Genomic DNA, 21,550 nt, shown 5'->3' on the forward strand with positions numbered 1-21,550 from the left:
CTTCTTCCCGCTCAAGGCTAGCACTCCGCCACTTGAGCCACAGAGCCGCTTCTGGCCGTTTTCTGTATATGTGGTGCTGGGGAATCGAACCTAGGGCCTCGTGTATCCGAGGCAGGCACTCTTGCCACTAGGCTATATCCCCAGCCCCTGTCCTGTAACTTTTGAGGTACTGTTTGGTCTTCCAACTTGCTCTGCACCTGCTGCTGTAGGGCCTCCTTCTCTGAGGTTAGCTGCCTGCCTATTGGAGGCCAGGTACTGTTCAGCTGACTCAACTCTTGCAGCTGGACCAGGTATTGGTCATGCAACTCCTGCAGATTCTGGGCCTCTTGCCTCTTTAAGTCAACCATCTCCTGCCATTCTCCTAACTTCTCTTGCTGGTCCAGCTTCTGCAGATGTTTCTTTTTTTTCTTTTTTTTTTTTTTTTTGCCAGTCCTGGGCTTGAGCACTGTCCCTGTCTTCTTCCCGCTCAAGGCTAGCACTCTGCCACCTGAGCCACAGCGCCCCTTCTGGCCGTTTTCCATATATGTGGTGCTGGGGAATCGAACCAAGAGCTTCATGTGTAGGAGTCAAGCACTCTTGCCACTAGGCCATATTCCCAGCCCTGCAGATGTTTCTTCACCTGCCGCTCTGATGCAGGAAGCTGGCAAGCTCTTCCCTCTCACCACCCAACCTACAGGAGGCATCCTGCACGTGGGCAGCTGATCTTTGAATGTACATCTCATGGTCTCATGTCCTTTTTCCATTGTCTCAAGGATCTTGTGCCAATCCTGATCATGGCGATTCCATACCTCAGCTTGCCACTCTAGTAACCACAGCCGCTCCTGCTGCTCTACGTTCTGGAGACTGAGACTCTGTTTTCCTGCATTTGAATATAGAGTTGTTCTTCAAGTTCTATAGCTTGTTCTGCAGCTGGTAGGCCTCGGCCTACAACTGCAGCTCATCAGAGGGCCCTGCAGGCCCCTGCAGGGAGGGCAGCTCTGCCATCTGCTTTCTCATTAACACCAGGTTGGTCTCTAGCTCAAAAACCTGCCTCACCCCTTGCTCTCTCTCTTCTCTCAGTTGGCTCATCTGCTCCAAGAGCTGCTGTACCTTCAAGTCCTTTATGAAGTTGTCTCTCTCCAACCTGAATTTTGTCATTAACTCCTTCATGTTCTCTGGCTCTCTCTCCTGCTGTGCCCACTCCTCCATTACATTTTGTACTTGGTTACTATCTTGGGGTGGAGATTTACTAGATAAAAGCACACTGATGGGGAAGGACACACTGGAAGGCCCAGGGTCAGCGTTTGGTTTCCAGTCTCCAGCAATGTTTGTCTTGGGGTTACTGCCTTTTTTAATGTTCCTCTTTTTATTGGCTTTGGTGGGCCCACCAGGACAATTCCTCCACAGGAATTCTTGAAGTAGTTTCTTGCTGCAGCTAATTTATTTTGTCTTATTTGCTTAGACATCCCAAAGCTAGGATGGTGAATTTGGGAGAGAGGCGGTCACATTCATAGGCTTTCTGATCTCACCACTTCATACTGTGTCTCCAAAATCACCTCTATTCACTCAGTCACCAAGGGGGCAGCACCTCCACCACCCTCAGCTTCTGGTAGTGGTGTGAGCCAGTAGAGGGGAACGCCAGTGCCACGAGGCAACTGGAATGTGAGCATGGCCTCAGTTATTGTATTCCACTGGTCAGAGAAATATGAGAGAAAATGAGGGGTGACCAGCTCCTTGTGATTCAGGCAGAATCAGTGGAGTCACAGGAGCCATTCCTGCAGCCCTTTCCCATCTCCCTGCCCACGTGGGAGGCAGCTCACAGCTGTGCTAATGAATATTCAGCTTTTTTTTTGTGGCCAGTCCTGGGGCTTGGACTCAGGGCCTGAGCACTGTCCCTGGCTTCTTTTTTTGCTCAAGGCTAGCACTCTGCCACTTGAGCCACAGCGCCACTTCTGGCCATTTTCTGTATATGTGGTGCTGGGGAATTGAACCCAGGGCCTCATGTATAGGAGGCAAGCACTCTTGCCACTAGGCCATATCCCCAGCCACTAATGAATATTCAGGACCCTGACTTTGAGCCAGGTGCTGGTGGCTCACGCCTGTAATCCTAGCTACTCAGGAGGCTGAGATCTGAGGATTGTGGTTCAAAGCCAGCCCAGGTAGGAAAGTCTTTGGCACTCTTATCTCCAATTAACCACCAGAAAATGAAGTGGCACTGTGGCTCACGTGGTAGAGTGCTAGCCTTGAGCTGAAGAGCTCAGGGAGAGTGTCTAGGCCCCGAGTTCAAGCCCAGGACTGGCAAAAAAAAAAAATTGCCTCCAATGTGTTCATCATCCAGATGCCAGACTTTCCCAGTTCCACAGCCCTCCCAGTCCTTCCTGAAAAGTTTCTGGTTCTGGTAGTATGTCTGTTCTCCTCCCACCTGGATCCAGCTCTGGATCTACTTCCTAGCCACTGCTTCTCTCACACCTCTAGTGTCGAAATATGGAAACTGGGTCTAAGTGGTGCCATCTTAACATCTTGGGGGATGATGGGGACTCTAGAGTAGAATTCCACTTCCCCACCCCCCAACCACAGTGATAGGGGGTCTGAATTCCTAGAAGCAGATGGGACAGAACTTGGACAATAGGTTCCTGGACCTGCCAGACCTGTACTATGGACAGGTGAGATTCCAAACTCTCCAGTTCCCTGTGACCCTTCCCCCTAACCATGACCCCTCCAACCTCTACATCATTGCACCACTGCCTCCTGACCTTCCTCAGGTCACCATGTTGTCCCTCTTCCTCTCTCCATTAGAGTTTATTTGGTTTGTTCAGATCATTTTCTACTCTTTCATTTTCTACTCTGTGCCTCATGGCACAGTTTCCTAACAGTATTAAGTGCATTGGAGGCAGCAAGTTTGGGGGGAACATGTGTCTGCTGGCAGACAACGGCTTTTTGATAGATTCCTGATTCAACCTCTCAAAATGTGGCTTCTCTGTATCTTGAGATCAACTTCCCATATAACAGTGTAGCCTGTTGCTATAAGAGAGGGCATTGCATCCAACCAGCCTCTCTCAGAATTCCACTCCAGGACTGAACCCAAATGGATAAGTTGCCAGGGGCCTTCCTAAACATAGTGCAGTGCTCCTCTCTCCCAGCTGCATCCCACTCACCTGGGCTTGCTTCAACATCTTCTCCTGACTCCCTTATCAGGTGTAGGATTTGCAAATAATTCCTCCCATTCTATAGGCTTCTCTTCACTCTGTTGATAGTTTCATTCACTATGCAGCATCTTTGCAGTCAAATGCAATTTTCTATTTTAGGTTTTGGTGTCTACTCTTGTAGTCATATTTAAAAAAAAAAAAAAAAAAACTATTGCCCAGTTCAATGTCAGCAAGTTTTGCCACTACATTTTCTTCAAGTAGTTTCTCTAGATCTTAAAGACTTTAATCCATTTTTAATTAATTTTTGTGAATGAAATGATGTAGGGCCTAATTTTATTCTTCTGCATGTGGATAGCCAGTTTTTCCAGCATCATTTTCAAGAGACTGTCTTATCCACACTCTGTATTCCTGACAACTTTGAGGCAGTTATTGACTAGAAATATGTAGACTTATTTCTGGCCTCTATTCTGTTCCAGTTTCTGTTTTTATACTACTTGAAATTCTGTTTTTATGCTAGTACCATGCTGTTTTTATTGCTCTTGAATTGCAATGAGATCAAGCAGTGTGATAGATACTTCCTTCTTTGTTCTTATTGCTTAAGATTACTTTGGCTATTCATGGTTTTTTGTGATTCCTTAAAATTTTGAGGATTTTTTTCTACTTCTATGAAAATTTTCATTGAAATTTTGATAGGTATTGTATTGAATCTGTAGCTCACTTGAAAGAATTATGTAAAAAAATGTTAATGGTAGTTACGATTAAGTGGTAATTATAGATTATTTTTACATTTTAATGAAACAGTATTTTCATGCTCTCTATATGACACAGAAAAATAGTATGTTGTTTTGAAGTAAATAGTAGTGGTTCACAGTTTCAAATGATGTTTGAGATGTCAATTAAGGCATATAGCTTGACTAGTCTAGTGGATTTCAAAATTAAGATCTTATTTATTTTTTTGTCAATTGGTAGTTTTTATAAACTACATTGGGTTGGAATTAGACCATATGAATCAAAGACCATAAAAAAATAAAAAAGAGTCAGGAGAGCTAAGTGTGGTGGTTCATGCCTATAATCCCTGTATCCATGATGCTGAGGGAATCAATGAATCCAGGACAATCAAAAAAGAGGAAAGGGGCTGAGAATATGGCCTAGTGGCAAGAGTGCTTGCCTTGTATACATGAGGCCCTGGGTTCGATTCCCCAGCACCACATATACAGAAAATGGACAGAAGTGGCGCTGTGGCTCAAGTGGCAGAGTGCTAGCCTTGAGCAAGAATAAGCCAGGGACAGTGCTCAGGCCCTGAGTCCAAGCCCCAGGACTGGCCCAAAAAAAAAAAAAAAGTGTTTGCTTCATATACATGAAGCCCTGGGTTTGATTCCCCAGCACCACATATATAGAAAATGGCCAGAAGTGGCACTGTGGCTCAAGTGGCAGAGTGCTAGCCATGAGCCAGAAGAAGCCAGGGAAGAAGCTAGGCATAGTGTTATGGTGTTGCATACATACCTATAATTCCAGGAGGCTGAGCAAAGTTCACAGCCAGCCTTAACTTCAGTTTGAAGCCAGCCTGAGCCAGACAGTAAGACCCTCTGTCTCAGGAAGGAAGAGAAGGGGAGGGAAAGGAAAGGACATGAAGGGATAGAAAAATGTAGAAATGTAGGAAGGAAAAGGAAGAAGGGAAAGGAGACAAGAAAAGAGAGGGGAAGGAAAGAAGCTGGGCTTAATAGCTTGCTTGTTCCAGCTGCTTTGGAGGCTGAGATGAGTCACTTGAGCTTAAGAGTAAAGACGAACCTGGGCAACATAGCAGGACCCCCCAACCCCAACACACACATACACACAAACCCACTGAGACAGGAGAGGTAAGATAAAGCACAAAAATGCTAACTAATATAGGGCCTTTCAAAGAACTTCAGGTTTGGGCTATAACCAAAACACGAATATGTAAAAGACTAGCAGTGGAAGATAAAGCTGGAAAAATTCAGCAGACTAAAGTATGATGAATTTAAAGATCATATGATTTTTAAGCTAGGCAAACACATAACATGTAGGATTGTTAAGAATGCTTGAATTCTAACAGGTAAAAGTTAGAAGTCTGCTCCTGGTTAGAAAAGAAAAATTTCAGTTTATGCATGACATATTTGAGATGCAGTTGAGACTTCCAAGATTTACAATACAATGTCTCTCAAAATTCAGAAACCTACCAGCCAGGATCTTTTCACATGATCATTCCATCTCTTACCAATTCTTTGGGGTGTAGAGGGTCAAGATAAGGACTTAGGTCTTACAAGAAATTATTAGACAGAGCCAATTTTGGAATTAGGATTATCTATCTACAAATTATTCTCTTTTGTCATTTATATTCTTTTTATATTATAAATTCTGATAACAAGGCTATTTTGAATTTTGCATGGCTAGATATAAAGCATGTGTATTTCTATCATATCAAACAAATTAGTGCCCATGATTCATCTTGCACACAATAGTTGCTTAATTATTTGTAAATTTAGCCAATGTTAAGTATTTTCACTCTAACCTGAGCACTTCAGTTCTACTCTGATTCTATATTTTTATACAGATATTATCTCAATCGATTACAACATTGAATTTCTATACCAAGAACATGTCAGGAAAAACATATCATACAAAGACATAACATTTTTCCTTAAATGACTTTCATAGAAAAGGTACTGAGGGGGGCTGGGAATGTGGCCTAGTGGTAGAGTGCTTGCCTAGCATGCATGAAGCCTTGGGTTCAGTTCCTCAGCACAAAAAAGAAATGCAGAAAAAGCTGGAAGTGGCGCTGTGGCTCAAGTGGTAGAATGCTAGCCTTGAGCAAAAAGAAGCTAGGGACAGTGCTCAGGCCCTGAGTTCAAGCTCCAGGACTGGCAAAAATAAAAAATATATTTTTTAAAAAAGGTACTGAGGTTTACTTGCTTCCTCTTCTCTATGTATTTCAAGCTCAATTTAGCCTGGTAAAAGAGCTTATTTTGAAAGTAGCAATTGAAATGTATCTTTGCTTAAATAATCACATGATTAAGGGAGGAAGATAACTAGTACCCTAATAAAACTTTCCTTTTTGGATCTGTACAGCTCTCAAAAATATGAACAATATATTTTGTTAAATAAGAAGTTCAGCGGCCTGAAACTGTATCAACACCGTGTTCCTAGATAAGGAACTACAATCTAACTTTGTGTGCAGAAACTAAAAACGTAACTTTGGAGTGTAATGAACAGCTGAGTTACAGCCAACAACTAGCAGCCAGGCTTCAGCCAATCTCAGTTTGCCAAATGATCAGACCATATCCACACATGGCTAAGGTAGAGCTGTAACCAATCAAGTTAAATCTATATTTTCTGTTCCTCTCTATAAATAATATCTGCTCTTGCAGAGTAGAACTGGCTAAACATTTTCTGATTCTGAGAATTTTCCAATTCACGAAGCGTTCTTTACTCAGATTTCTCTGCTAAATCAAAAATGTCAGAAGATTTACCTTTAACCAAGAAGTATCTTCTTATAGCTTTCTGATTTAAAGTTAATTCTAGAAAACAAACACATTCAAGAATGGCATTATATTTAGTCAAAAGAAAGGAATTAATATAGATAATTGTAGACATTAATTTAAAATGGGGGAGGGAGAGGGATAGAAACAGTAAATCCAAGAGCTGGTTCCTAGCACCAAAATAACTTACCCACTGTCCTAGTGGAACAAACAAACAAAAAGCACAGATAGACAACATTAATGAGGATTTAACAGAAGTTAATATAGTGAAGTGGCTTTTACACAATCACAAACATAGTTGAAAACCTAGATGAAGTAAATGAGTTCTAGAGGAACACAGAGAATCTACATAGATTGTTAATCTTGGAAGAAACTGAAAGTATATGAGACCTACTTTTCAAAACTGTGTTAGCTGGACATAGTAGCAGGTACATACTGGTAGTCTAGCTAGTTGAAAGGCTAAGGTAAGTGAACAGCTTAGCTCAGGAGTTTAAGGCCAACCTGGACAACATAGTAAGAACCTGTCTCAAAGAAGCAAAGGAATTAACAGTACTAACGAGCTAAGTCATTTAGAAGAAAAGCCATCACAGGAAATTTAAGAAGTGATCTATCATGATGTGATCAACTAAAGTCTGACTAAAGTTAGCATTGAAGAGAGAATTATAAAATAATACCTCTTATGAGGTATTATTAATAATACCTCTCATGGCAAAATTCCAAAATGATCCAGCAATGTGCTAAAATATTAATACATGGCAGTTTATTTAAAGAATGTAGGTGAAGAGACTATTCATACAGCATACCCATATGTATTTGGACAGGCCAAAGGAGAAAAATATCTCATTAGATACCAAGTATCAATTTACAACAATGACATCAGAAGTATATTGAAAATATAGAACTAAGATATGCCCAAATAAATTCATAAAAAGGCTTAAAAACTAAATTGGGAGGGGGAAATATTTTCTGTTTAACAAAAATTAAAATTCGGTCAGTGAACATTGAAAAGTTGTTTAGCCAGTCTGGTGAATAAAGTACTAGAAGAAACTGTTGGTGGGAGTGCAAATTAGTACAACCACTTTGGAGAACAGTATGGAAGTTCCTCAAAAAGCTCAGCATAGACATACCCTATGATCCAACCATACCACTCCTAGGCATCTATCCTGAACAACAGGTCTCAGGATATCATAAAGACATCTGCACATCCATGTTTATCACTGCAAAATTCACAATAGCCAAAATATGGAAACAACCCAGATGCCCCTCTACAGATGAATGGATCCAAAAAAATGTGGTACCTATACACAATGGAATACTACCTAGCGATTAGAAATGATAAAATACTGGTATTCTCAGGGAAATGGTCAGAATTTGAACAATTAACGTTGAGCAAGACAAGTCTAGAACACAGAATACAAAGGGGCATGGCCTCCTTGATAAATGACTATTAGGATGGGGGGGGGGGGGGCACAGTAGAGACCAGGTCTGCAAAACAACAAACTTCTTTTCAAATGGTATTTCCACATGTTTAGGTCAGCGACCTTACATTATGTATCTAAAACCAAACAACTACTAAACATAAAAAGGTCTAAAACAGACCTATCAGTGGATTGCAATAGCTTAACAGCTATGTACACATGATCATATAAGACGAGGATAAGCAAAAACAACTCCAAGAGAAGGACACAGGAGGATTCTATTGTTGACGTTACATTTAAAGTTCTAGGTGAATTTCCTTTGGCATACCCTACGTGGTTACTGTATATGATTTTGGTACACTGGATATTGTATATATGCCTACCTTATCTAGAAAAACGAGGGTGTAAGATATCACAAGAAATGTACTCACTGCCTTATTATGCAACTGTACCCCTTTTGCACAACACCTTGTCAACAAAATTTAATTAATAAAAATAACGCTTAAAAAAAATACTAGGAGAAAAAAAGAAATATTAGAAAAAAAATCATAAAAGCCTTTTTGAAAATAGGAATGGGTTTAGTAAGTCATGATAACTTTCATATGAGAATATTTTATATAACTAAATGAACATACACTAATTTTTATGACTTAGCTATTATAAATGAGAGCAAGTTGGAAGTTTTGCTAACATTATAAAGTAAGTTATTGGAGCTCATCAAAGATAGAGCTAACCAACTGAAATATACTAAAGTAGAAAACTGATTCCTATGAAATTTAAGCTACTATACAAATTTAAAATACTGGTTGTTGGGGTCCATCTTTCCCCTTGATGGAAGGGGCTTGATGCACCTCCCCCAGCCCTGGGGAATGCGGCCCTGCTACCCCCTCTGGATCGGAATCCAGAGAAACTGGTTGAGCAAACAGCCCCCAACCTTCTAGCCAGCCCGGAGCCTACCAACCTGCCCTGGTTCGGCGTGCTCGAGTGACGTTAGCCCTTGGGGGTCAGGTGATACCTTTCAGCCTATCGACATCCTGGCCAAACCCCTCCCTCGGAATCATGTCCCCTTGTCCTTCTCTTAATAAAGTCAGTTCGCTCTAAGAAGCCGGCCCCGTTGCATATGTTCGCCAGACTTCTAGCGTAAGGAGGCGAGCACATATCTGCGGCATATCACGTGCGCGTCAGGTCGGAGCTATCTCCTCCGTTCCACTCTAGCTTATTTGCAGGTCGAATGACTAGGGGAGAGGGTGTGAAAGGGAGAGTGGAAAGGAAGAAGTAAGAGTCCGAGCCGGGAGGGGCAAAAAACCCCAACAACTGGTCAAGTCACAAAAGTAGCCTGGAATTCATTTCGACTTTGACTTGTCAAAATCAAGGTAAATTTCTGGGTAGATTAAAATTCAATCCAAGATGAGTGTGTGGGATAGTCACGCTTTTCATTGTCAACAAGATAAGGAAATCTAAAAATTGGTGAGGAGGAAATGAAAACTGTTTGGGCTGTCATCACATGAGGCACAAATGCCTGAAGCAATTTACATTTACGGCTGTGACATTGTTGGCATGACACAGGCAGCACCCTCAGCGGGTGTGTTTCATCTTAACTTCCTTCATAACAGGAAGAAAGCCCATCACCGTTCTGCTCATTTCCTCACTGTTCTTAAAATGTTACTGGTCACCTTCACATTTATTTGAACATGATGCTGACATGAAAGGATGCTAAAAATTATTCTTAGAAATGCACATTCAACCAATAGGTTCTTAGGTCTCCAACTACTCCACGAAGGAAAAGGCTGCCTTTGTAAGAATTCCTAGGATAAAAGTTTATTCCATTTCTCCAAGGCACAGTACTGTTTTGTTTTGTGGGGCTTTTTTTGAAAGATATGACTGCTACCTGAGTCATCTGGGGGAGTGATGCTTCATTTCTCTACGAAAATAGCTTTTCTTTTACAGTTCTCTTTATTTTAGCTGCTAATATAATTACATCTTGATTAATTTTGGTTGACTGTTAACCCAAAGTGAAAAGTCAAAGTGTATATAGAATCTTTCTTTGAGTCATTTACATACTAAAATCTTTATAATAAGGGGGAAAAAAGGGAAGCAAATTAGGAATAGTATAAGAATGATGACAATGATATATATCTTAATACTGAAGTACCTCATATCTCAATCAGTAGAAAGCTAACTTTTTTTTAACTTTATTTTATTTATTTTGTGTAAGTCCAGGGGCTTGAACTCAGGGACTGAGTTTCTTTTTTGCTCAAGGCTAGTGTTCTACCACTTGAGCCACAGCTTCATTCCTGGGTTTTCTGGTAGTTTATTGAAGATAAGAGTCTCATAGACTTTCCTACCGAGGCTGACTTTGAATCATGATCCTCATATCTCAGCCTATTGAGTAGCTAGAATTACAGGCATGCGCCATCAGCACCTGGCTGAAACCTAACAATTTTTAAACTTGCTGAAGAATACAAAACTACCAAAGCAAGAAATAGAAATGATCAAAAATACAGTGCATGATAGTCATTTTAATAATCAATTAATCATCAATTTAATAAAGATAAAATTATAAAACTTGGGCTGGGAATATGGCCTAGTAGCAAGAATGCTTGCCTCGTATACATGAAGCCCTGGGTTCGATTCCCCAGCACCACATATATAGAAAAAAGCCGGAAGTGGCAAAACCCAAATGTTGAGCTGAGTTCTCAGTCTCTCTTAGGGTTGATGCCTAGTAGAAAGAACTTAGGTGGTGGAGATGTGCCTATTGGGACCCTGGGCATTGTCTCTTCCTCCTTCTGCTGGCCATGAGGAGACAAAGAGGCCTTCTGTACCATCACTCCCATCATGAAGTATTGTGCTTCTGCAGGTGCAAAGTAGCAGCATCAAGCAAATGTAAACTAACACTGTTTGCCAAAAATAAGCATTTCCTTCTTAGAAATTGATTATTTCAAATAGTTTGTTAAAGAAACAGAAAGCTGACTGACACATATACATTGGAGCTGAGAAGTACTGTGCCAGCTTTCTATATGGAAGAAAACAGAAGAGGTTTGATTTGGAAAACAATTGTTTTCATCAGGTTTCCTCTACAGTTCCATTATTCGTGTGTGTGTGTGTTTCCTTTGGTAGGTTATGTGTAGGTGGAAAACATCAAGGAGGATGCACAACACAAAAAGAACATTCAGTGTTTCCTCAAAAGAAAATGCTTGTCTAATGTTTGCTATTGACTAAAAGGAAAAAAATACTGAAGTATGTTCATTATCATAGATCTATCAAAGCAGTCAAAGCACTAAGTACATTAGAGGATTTGCTGCTGCTTGTGAATTACAGGTGTCTCACAAAAACATGAAGCTGTTCCTTGTAGGGTCTCCTAACAGCTTGTCATTCTAAAGGTAATGTGGAAATATGGCATTGCAAGGTTTATGAAATATGTATATATAGTATTGATTCTGTGCTTTCAAGTTGAAGTATACATTTTCAGTCCAAGAATCAATAATGTATGGAATTAATTTTTCATTATAGCTTTCTCACAGCTGCTAAATTAGGGATGTTCTGACTCTAAGCAGGAATGTGAAGAAAACATATTTTCTGTCTAGAAATTTTAGGGAGTAGTGAATTGGGGAGTTGAGCTATTCCAGAATTGCCAAATATATTTTTGTATTCAATTTAAATATATTTGGGACTGAATCATGTAGGTATCTTTAAAAGCATAACTTCAAAGAGCCTTGTTTGTGCCAGTAACAAATGGATTGTAGTAATACACAAGCATGCCTGATCAAAACTTGTTAGTAGTGCTAGCTATTTAAACATTTATTCCTAGCAAATACTTGTCAGAGAGACTAATTAGCCTGGACCCAGAATACTGAAGCTGGAAATAAATAGTTGAAACCTAAAAGTAATAAGGCTAAGAATTTTAATAAAAAAATAAAAGCCCCCACTGGTAATAGGCATCTTACAGTTATTCACATTCAATGAAGTCAGATATGTTATTGCTAAGAAATAAACTGAAAGGTACTTTGTGTAGAAGATGAATGATACTTGAGTATTTCTATATTTACTAGTGATTTATAATGCCATCCAACATTCTAAGTGTTGGGAGATCTGTCATCAAACCAAGAAAGCAAAAACTCATGTTCTGGAAGACTTTACTTTCTGATGAGAAATGAAAGAATAAAAATATGTGAATTACATAGTATAATACAAAGTAACAAGTGCTATTATAAAACAAAATTGGGCTAATAGCAATTTTGCATGGTCTCAATTGTAGGTAAGTCATGCTGAGCTTTATTTAAAAGGTGACAGTTGTTTAGCCAGGTGCTGGTGGCTCACACTTGTAATCCTAGCTACTCAGGAGGCTGAGATCTGAGGATCTCCATTTGAAGCCAGCCCAGGTAGGAAAGTCTGTGAGATTCCTATCTCCAATTAGTCACCAGAAAGCAGAAGTGGAGCTGTGACTTAAACTGGTAGAGCGCTAGCCTTGAGTACAAAAACTCAGGGACAGGGCCCAGGCCCTAAGGTCAAGCTCCACCACCATCACCAGCCGCAGCAGCAACAACAAAAACTTGACAGTTGAACAGATTTGAAGGAGAGACAGTAAGCTAGAAGCTATCTGGGAGAAAAAGCTCCTCAAACAGAAAAGTGGGCACAAACCTATGAGGCAGGAGCAGGCCTGGCAGGTGTGAGAAGCAGGGCAAATGGCTAGTGTAGCTGCTGCAAGGAGAATGGGAGACAATACTAGAAGAGGCAGAGGTGATAAGGGAACTGGGTCAGGGAGAGCTCTACAGGTCATCATGAGGGCTTTAGCTTTAATTCTGTGAGCTGAGAGCCATTACAGGGTTTTAAGTAAAGGACAGACATGATCTGATCTGTTTTCCCCTTATTACCTTGGCTTTATGTTGGGAAAGGACTTCTGGATGCAAGGTATAAACAGGGAGACTTATTAGAGTGCTAATTACTAATTGAGTGATGGTGGTTCAGACCAGGGAGGGCTGCACTGTGGATACATTGTGAAAGTTACAGGGATGCAAGGTATAAGCATGGAGACATGTTAGGAGGCTAATTGCTAATTGAGAGCTGATGGCAGTTGGGGGAGGAGGGTCTTCACTGTGGATACATTGTGAAAGTTACAATGTACAATGTTGTTGTTACAGACAACAACAAAATTTCCCCAAAGATTAGAGTATGTGAAAGAGGCAAAGTATCTAATGTTAGCAACAGGAAAAAATTAATAGAGAAGATGATGGAAGGTACAGGTTTGGGTACTTTGAATTTTAATTTTATTCAAGATTTGATATGTCCACTAATGGAATACTGAATAAACTATTGGTTATACCAGTGTGAAGGTTTAGGAGAAAAACCAGGGAATGAATGAGGATGACATCATTAAAAGCATAAACATAGCCAGAAAAGAAAACTTCAAGATTAAGATGTTCAAGTAGGGTGTGGTGGTTCACAGCTTCCTGTAATCCCAGTACTGGGGAGGCTAAAGAAGGACTGAAATTTTGAAGTTAGCCTGAGCTACACAGCAAACCCTCTCAAAAATAGAGAGGATTCAGAGTCTGAATCCCCTCACAGATGACACCATTTATTGTGCCATCACATGGTAAAAATGGCGAATATTACGGGGCTCCAGGGAGAAGATCCCATGTCCCTCTAGAATGCACCACCAGAGACAGTCTCAAGCAAAAAGATGGATTTATTGGGGAAGCAAAACGAGCTCACCAGCCAGGGAAGTGAACTCATCGGCCAGGGACACAGCACAGACTTGGGAGCTGAAACTGCAATCTCTAACAGTCCTTGAGCTGGGGGTTTATAAAGGTAAAAGCATAGCACAGATGTAGGTAGTTGATGTAGGGTAGAGAAAGCAGCAAGTTAAGCAAACCATTTACAGAAGCAGAATTTTGCTTCAGGTTGACCTAATATTTAACTTCATTTGAACAATTGCTACCATGTTTCCCTAATCAAGATGGAGTCAGCTCTACTCCCAACATTTGCTACCATGTTTTCCTAATCAAGATGGAGTCAGGTCTACTCCCCCAACAGTGAACAAGCTCCCTTAGGCTTTCTTTATAAGGGCACTAATCTCTGTCATGCGCGGCCCCTCCCTTTTGGCCTTACACCTCCCAAAGAGCCCAGTTCTTCCTAATACTATCACATTGGGTTTTAATATATGAATTCAGGGAGGACATAATCATTCACAGCATATGAAATGGCTGTCAAGAAATATGAGAGAATGAACACACTGGGCTGATGTAGAATTACCACAAGAGCCCATTTGAACAAAAATAATTGCAGGTAAATATACTATTATATCCTCAACATTGTTCTAAAAAGTATACACAGCCATTTGTAAGCTGACCCAATTGTTAAGAAAACTTGAAAAGTTGTACTTGCTTGCAGACACAAAGCTAATATGTAAATACTATTGTCAGGATATGAAGCCAGACTGTTTGACTTCAGACACTGGGCTCTTTTTGCTGCACAATATTTGTTGATTGGATGGATGAAGGTTAAACTAAAGAAAAAAAGGCAATCAATTAATATCTCCATTGACTGTAGCTTTCTGTTAAGTAAATTTTGTGATGTATTTTATGTTCCAAATCTTATACATGGGTCCATATGTGGAGGAGCTTGCAGAAGTAGAAGCATAGCCTAGACATCTGATAAAATTAGTTCTGAATCCAGCTTTTTTTTCTTCACATGCTGTTATCCTAGCCAAATAACTTAAAATTCCTCTAAGCCTCGGTTTTCTCACTTTTAAAATTAGAAAAGCATATACCTTACAGAATTTGTGGTGATTAATTAAATCACGTTACTGCCAAAGTACAAAGTTCTCAGTAAAATTGAGACCTTACTTTGCATTTGCAGTTTCATTCCAGGACCGATGGCTCTGCTCTATCAGTCATTTCATAGAGGGAACCTATCTATCTCCTTTTCTTCATCTTGAACATCTCTACCTCTTTGCTTTCATCCTGCTGTCAGACATGAAGGCCTTCTAAGCAAGATCCTGTGGCAATGTAAAAAGTATCCAACCCACCTCAGTACTCAGTCATTTTTTCATCATTTACAGAGTCCTTTAGTTTCTATAATCCGCCCACATAGTTAAGATCTTACATATGTAATATGCTGTATTACCTGTTGTATTCTGGGGAGCGAGAAAAATCCACTAAGCACTGTTAAAGGTGACAAATGAGTTTTATTAGTCAGTTTGCAACTGCCCTCCCCCGGGCTACCCCAGAACTCGGAGTGGTTGCAGCCTCTGGGGGGGCAAGTTTCTCTCTATTCTTCCTTTCCACAGGCTTCTCTAGTCCACAGGACTCTCTGCAGGCCTCTTGTTCTCCACCGGCCTCTGTTCTTCATAGGCCTCTCCCCTCTCTAAGGGACTCCGCTCTCCACAGGCCTCAGTTTTTTGTGTCTGCACTGGCTTCAACAGGCACCAGGCTTCGGACTTTCCCACAGGCCTCAGGCTCCGGACTCCCCAGCAGGCCTCAGGCTCTTCTCGGCTCAGTTCTGCGTGCTCCTCTCGGTCTGCTCTCCTCGGGCCTCTGGCTCTCAGCAGGCCTTGCAAGGCTCTGAAGGCCTCTCCTCTCTTCCAGCCCAGAGCTAGGCCGCTGCGGCCTCCATTCTCTGCAGGCCCGGAACTCAGGCCTCCCCTGTCCGCAGCCCCGGGGCCCGGGCCTCCTCCGTCTGCAGGCCTGGGGCTCGGGCCTCCTCCATCTGCAGGCCCCGGCTCGGCCTCTCCTATCCGCAGGCCCAGGCTCCCCTCAGGCCTGAGAAGAACCCAGGCACTGCTCAGCTCCACGAGGTACCTCCTGGTGCCTTGCTTTCTCTGCGCCTCTTCTCTTTTCTACCGGAAATCCCGCCCTCTTATGTCCCCCAGCCGCCTGCAGTCTGGGGGTGGTGGTTCCAGTCCCCTCAACGTGGGGTGGGATCCCCTTTTAGGCTCCGCAGTAGGGCGTGGCAATGGTGACAAAATGGGGCGGGGCTTCTTCCCCCCCCCACCACAGGTTATTACATTACCCTTGACCAAAGGAGGAAAAACTAAGTTTAATGTTTCTAGACCACCATGGCAATTAATTTCTGTACAATGCCAACTCAACACAGTAAACTGGAATAGGTTTGTACAAAGTTGCCAGCACAACTAAGGTTTCCAAACACAAATACATACACACAAACACACCAATAAGAGCAGTATGTTATGCATCAATTACAGCAACAGTTTTTCAGGGTTCTTAAGTCATCTAAACCAACATCTAGAGACATCCAAAGCACACTCCTTCTCTCTCCCTATCCCTGTTTTCTGAGGGTGTGAGCTCAAGGGCCTGGTGCTTGTGAGACAGGTGCTCTACCACTTAAACCATGCCTCTAGACCAGTTTTCTTTACTCTTTCCTTTAAAATTCTTATCATTCTGAACACCAGTGCTTAGTGACTAAGTTTCAGTTAATTCTGAAAACAATGGAATGATACAAAGCTAACACAGAGACCCCCACTCATTTTACATTTATAGACATTAAAACCTCAGACCTTGGGATGGGAATATGGCCTACTGGAAAAAGTGCTTGCCTCATATAACATGAAGCCCTGGGTTCGATTCCTCAGCACCACATATACAGAAAAAGCTGGAAGTGTCAGTGTGGCTCAAGTGGCAGAGTGCTAGCCTTGAGCAAAAAGAAGCCAGGGACAGTGCTCAGGCCCTGAGTTCAAGCCCCAGGACTGGCAAAAAAAAAAAAGAAAAGAAAAACCTCAGGGCTGGGAATATGGCCTAGTGGCAAGAGTGCTTGCCTCGTATACATGAGGCCCTGGGTTTGATTCCACAGCACCACATATACAGAAAATGGCCAGAAGTGGCGCTGTGGCTCAAGTGGCAGAGTGCTAGCCTTGAGCAAGAAGAAGCCAGGGACAGTGCTCAGGCCCTGAGTTCACGGCCTAGGACTGCAAAAAAAAAGAAAGAAAGAAAAACCTCAGACTTTTTTACAATTTGGATAAACTGGAAGCTACTTCGATTTTGTTCTGCTAGAGCTAAGCCTAAACTTTTAGAGAATTAATAAAAAATCAATCCTAGACAATTTAATCTAAGATTTCTTTTTAAAAAAATTTTTGTTTTTGGGCTTTAGCTCAGGGATTGGGCGCTGTCCCTGAGGAACTTTGCTCACGGCTAACACTGCTCTCGCTTGAGCCACAGCACCACTTCCAGCTTTTGGGGGGTGGGGGGCGGTGGGGGAAAGCGACTAATTGGAGATAAGAGTCTCATGGATTTTCCTGCCTGGGCAGGCTTCAACAGCAATCCTCAGACTCGGCCTTCTGAGTAGCTAGGATTACAAGCACAAACCACAGGTAGATTTCTTTTTTAATTTATTTTTTTCTTAACACTTAAGTGTTGGTGCAAACTTTGCGCTCTAGAGGAAATGGGGGGTGGGGCGACGAGCCGCAGCTGCGCCCAAGCGGCTGGCTGCAAGGGCACTGGGAAACTCCGTAGAGCCCGTAGGAAGTGGGCGGAGCCGCAGCTGCGCAGAAGTGACTGGCTGCAGGGGCACTGGGGAACCCTGTAGCGCCCTTAGGAAGTGGGCGGAGCCGCAGCTGCGCAGAAGTGACTGGCTGCAGGGGCACTGGGGAACCCTGTAGCGCCCTTAGGAAGTGGGCGGAGCCGCAGCTGCGCAGAAGTACGCGGCTCCAAGAGCCTAGGAGAACGCCTGCAGCCGCGCTGACCACAGCTCTGGAACTTTCTGGAAGGTTGGACACAGCCAAGCCGCCTCTGAGCACGTGAAGACCAGGTCTGTGTTCCCTCTGGAATGTTCTCGTGCGGTTTCCATCCCATGTGGAGTGGTGGCCCTCGGGTTTTCCATGGTGGGATGGCAGGACTGCGGCCTGTCGGGCCCGTCGTGCACCCTACATGTTTATCTTACTATTTTCATTTTTGTTTTTTACCTAAAAAGTAAAACAACAAACAGACAAGGAAAAGCTGTGAAGACCATTGCGGGTCAGTCACCCAACTGGCAGACGGAAGCGGTTCACTGAAGATTAAATGCAAGGTTAAACTTGCTGAGAATTTGAGAACACCCTGAGCTCAGGAAAAACAAAGCAACAAAAAGCCCCGCCTTTGAGGCCCTCAGCCCTGCCAGAGGCCAGCAGGCCTTAAGACCACTTTTCCTTTTCCACAGAGGCCAGCAGGCCGGCTGGAGGGTAGACGATTTGCTCAAGTGCAAGTATGGGCTCAGTCGGCGGAGGAAGCCATGTTGGCCCAGTCCTGTTTCCGCATTCCTTCCTAATCCTCAAAGTCGCACACGCTTGGGGAGCTTCTGACCTTTGACCCCAACCACCTGTCTTACTTAGAGTGTACAGAAGTATTTCAGCTTCTCTTCAGTTGTTTGTGAAATGTGTAAGACTGTGAAGCTTTAAATGAATGTGTCACTGATGTAGGCAGATATATGCAAACCGGTGTTCAAATTAGCTAGTCTCGGGGCTGGGGATATGGCCCAGTGGCAAAGAGTGCTTACGTCGTATACATGAAGCCCTGGGTTCAATTCCCCAGCACCACATATACAGAAAACGGCCAGAAGTGGCGCTGTGGCTCGAGAGGTAGAGTGCTAGCCCCCCCCCCCCCACCCCTTGAGCCCCCCTTGAGCAAAAAAAAGCCAGGGACAGTGCTCAGGCCCTGAGTCCAAGCCCCAGGACTGGCAAAAAAACAAAAACAAAAAACTAATTAGCTAGTCTCTGCATACTATGCACTTACATGTGTTATTTTCAGGTGGCCTGTCATTTAACTACACAAACATTCCTCCCTCTCCCCCCAGCCAACCCAATTAGTGTGTGTGTGTGTGTGTGTGTGTGTGTGTGTTGATATCCATGTCCAGGCTGAACTGAGTAAATCAGAAGGTGTCTCTGCTCTCATGGAGCTACTCATTCACTCATTCATGCAGTAAATGAGGAAATTATAGAACAGCTGGTTTCAACCGGGCAGGATGAACTTTCTAATTATTAGAGTTGTTCAAAAGTATGACACTGCCTTGGGAAATATTCGCTCTCACTGAAAGTAACTTTCATTTGGATCTGTTTTGTTTTACATTTTGATTTGAACTAGTTTTTAACCAAGTAACATGGAATATATAAACTTGGTTGACATAAAGAGGTTTATGATTTGGTAGGTGAAATGAAATATGTTCATAAACAACCACGTTGAACAGAATATGTTAAGTGCTCAAGAGAAGTGGAAGAAATTCTAAGAAATCTGATTTTGTTTGAAGGGATCTGAAACAGTTACTTGGAGAAGGTAGGATTTTTAATGAGCTTTGAAGAAAACATATGTTTTTTTAAAATAAGATTTTTTAAAAAGTTTTTGTAGACCTAGCCTTTTATTTTTAGACTCACAAGGACCTTAACTTATTTTCTAGATTGCATATAAACATCTATAGGCTATGCCATGCGTAAGGTTTGGCCAACAATTTCAAAACAGATTCTTTTTTTATTATTTTTATTTTTATTTTTTGGCAAGTCCTGGGGCTTGGACTCAGGGCCTGAGCACTGTCCCTGGCTTATTCTTGCTCAAGGCTAGCACTCTGCCACTTGAGCCACAGCGCCACTTCTGGCCGTTTTCTGTATATGTGGTGCTGGGGAATCGAACCCAGGGCCTCATGTATACAAGGCAAGCACTCTTGCCACTAGGCCATATCCCCAGCCCCCCCCCAAAAAAAACAGATTCTTTGTTTTCATCCTAAATAAGATTTTTTTAATTGACATCACATATATGTAGACTGTTTCCTGAGTTTCTTCTTGGTAGTGCTATTTTTTTCAGACTTACTTCATTCTAATGACCTTGACTGCTTTCACAGTTCTGTTTCAGTCATTTGTAGGATACCTTCTAATTAAATTAATTTGCACAGTCCAAAGCCAGCCTGGGCAGGAAAATCTGAGACTCTTATCTCAAACTACTCAGCAAAAAGTTGGGTGGGAGCAGCTCAAGCAGTAGAGCACCAGCCTTGATTAAAAGAGCTAAGGGAGAATGGGAGGCACAGAGTTCAAGGCCCAGCACTGGCATACACGTGCACATTCATACACACATGTTCACATGCACAAACACCCATGCACACAAAGATATGAACATTTCTATCATGCCTGGAGCAATCAGTGCTCCTTACCCCAGAGGCAGTCACAGGGCTGAGTCCACTTCACTGTGTATTAGTTGCATTTCATAGAAATGGACTCGTACAACATTGATTCTGTCTCAACAGAGTTGAGACTTTCTCATCAAATTTTTAGAACTCACCCTTTGCATATACCAGTGATCAGTAATAAGCATATATCGTGCAAGTTTGTTTATCCTCTTAGTAATAGTATTTGTAGTGTTTACAGTTTGGAACTATTGTGAAAAACCTGTGAACATGGATAAATTTGACTATGTTGGAAATAATAACTTACATGCATCAAAAATTACCCCAAGGAAAAATTACAGATAAATCACAAATTGGGGAAAAGTACCAAATTAAAAATATCGAATAAAGATATACAAAGAAATCCTACAAACAAAGCCGGGTGTCAGTGGCTCCCACCTGTAATCCAAGCTACTCAGGAGGCTGAGATCTGAGGATCATGGTTCAAAGCTGGCCCAGGCAGAACAGTCTGTAAGACTCTTATCTCCAATTAACCACCAGAAAACTGCAAGTGGCGCTGTTGCTCAGTGTGGTAGAGCACGATGAGTCTTGAGTGAAAAAGCTCAAGGACAGCACCCAGCCCCTGAGTTCAAGCCCCATAAGCCACAAAGAAAAAAAGGGAAGGAAGGAAAAAAGGAAGGAAGGAAATCCTACAAATAAGTGAGAAAAAATAAAAATTCTACTAGCCATTTGAGCAAAAGACACAAGCCTTTCGCAAAAGTGGAAGCATGATCAGTCTCAATGTAATCAGTAAATTCATATTTAGAGCAAGTGAAATTCAGTTTTATATCCCTAGGTTCTTAGTGAACTTCTTACCCTATTTTCTTTTCAAATACTTCTTAAATTTTTCTTATTACATAGTTTCATAGCAAATTTCAGTTATATAGCGCTTTCTTCTTGTTCCCCAAAATGCTCTTCCTTCCCTTAGCATATGGTTCGCCAAGTCTAGTCCCAGACCTGCTTCGCCTGTATCAGCTGTGTACTTGTTAGAACTGCAGATATTCAGGCTCCACCCCTCAACTATGTTCAAGGATATTCGTGCCAAATAGCATTGTAAAATGCTGGTATCCTACACTCTTGTTTCTTTCCTTTATTACAACTCACTGACTATGCAGTGTCACCTGGCATTTATCCCATCATCCTGTGGAAACTGGCTTGAGGAATTGGTACAAGAAATTGATGGTACTTTAGTTGTATTGTTTTCTCCATTGTTACTTTTTTTTCCATTTTGAGACTTGGATGTTCACATACTTCTTAAAAATGCACCTATTATCCCGTTTTATTTCTCTTTCATTCACTTATTTATCAAACAAATTTATTTTTTATTGTAAAGGTGATGGGGTTATAGTTACGTAAGTAAGGTAATGAGCACATTTCT

The sequence above is a fragment of the Perognathus longimembris genome, chromosome 7 (assembly GCF_023159225.1).
Source record: "Perognathus longimembris pacificus isolate PPM17 chromosome 7, ASM2315922v1, whole genome shotgun sequence".
Classification (NCBI taxonomy): domain Eukaryota; kingdom Metazoa; phylum Chordata; class Mammalia; order Rodentia; family Heteromyidae; genus Perognathus; species Perognathus longimembris.